Here is a 1,577-nt window from a genome sequence, read left to right as displayed (position 1 = left end):
GAGTTTCAAAGAATGCTTATTATTCTTCTCATCAGAGGACATAAAGAAATCAGCAACTTATATTTGTAGCAATGCTAGAATTTGCTAGTTAAGACATTAAGTGAAACCGCAATTATTGTAGTTATAAATTTCCAAGTAAAAAAATGAAAAAATGTTGGATATGTAAAAAATATATATAAAAACAAACTGCGCATATATAAAAACAAACCGCGCATATATAAAAACAAACCGCGCATAATATATATATATATATATATATATATATATATTTTTTTTTTGACAATTTATAACTACAATAAATTGCGTTTTCAATAAGGACTTTGTAAATTGTTTTTTGGAGTATTCACTCGAACAATAAAGTTTTATTGTAAAGTTCAACTTAGTGTTTTAATTTTCTTTCTCTTGTAATAAGCTCTACTCTCTATTGCGTATTGAGCTTTTTTTAATTCGGTTGGGATTAAATTTCTGTATATAAATACTGTTATTCATATTAATTTGAAGTTTACCATTACGTATATCAGGTAAACGCTAAATGCCTTTGTTTTCATTAATATATATATATATATATATATATATATATATATATATATATATATATATACTTATATATGTATGTATGTATATGTACATATATCGTAAGTTATAAAATATATATGACAATAAGCTACACAGAATATTCCACGTTTCATTTTCATGAGAATTAGTTAGCCTGACGAATTCTCACTAGAATGAAACGCAGAATAGTATGTGTAGCTTAATTGCCATATATATTTTTATAACTTACTACCTATGTGTTGGCCATTGTTGAAGTAAATACTGAAAATTTACGCATTAAATTATATTTTCATATATTAATTTATGTGATTAAATAAAATAGTCACACACACACACACACACACACACACAGACACACACACACACACACACACACACATATATATATATATATATATATATATATATATATATATATATACAAAACCCAGATCAGCTTGCCCAGTCGTTGAAACCATGTTAAAACCATGTACGATTTAGCATCCTAATCAATGTAATCCACCAAAATATAAATTCCTAGCGTCATACATGTACGCATTTTAAATTTTCAATTCAGGTTCCCACACCTTTTAGAACATCGTGTAGAGTTTACAAAACAATAGTTTAGTTAATGATTTTGAACTTCAGTGTCCCCAAACCATGCTCATTCTGATGAAAAATTGCTGTTAAGCAAGTTGTGGCAATTAGGTATTCTCCAAGATCCAAATGAGTGAGAACGATGGCTGAAACAATGCATAAAGACAGCACCATCGTTGTTTGTGAAATGTGTTTTCTTTCCTGGTATGAAACAGTAGTTATTAGAGAAAAAGTTCGGCCGATGAATCCCCGCTTAGTATCTAATCATTTGTCCTGAAATGTATGAAGAAGTCCTCACCTAAAACTCAGAACAACCAACAGTAGTCTGCTTCCGTGTGGAATATGCAAAATGATGAGTTAGCACAGTTTGTAGAAAAAAAACAATATTATTAGCTTTCAGAATTTGTTGGACAATGTTAATCTATTTTGTATCAACAGTTACATCC

Source organism: Euprymna scolopes, chromosome 9 (assembly GCF_053919585.1).
Source record: "Euprymna scolopes isolate OS-2025 chromosome 9, ASM5391958v1, whole genome shotgun sequence".
NCBI lineage: Eukaryota > Metazoa > Mollusca > Cephalopoda > Sepiida > Sepiolidae > Euprymna > Euprymna scolopes.
This window is presented reverse-complemented; position numbering follows the sequence as displayed.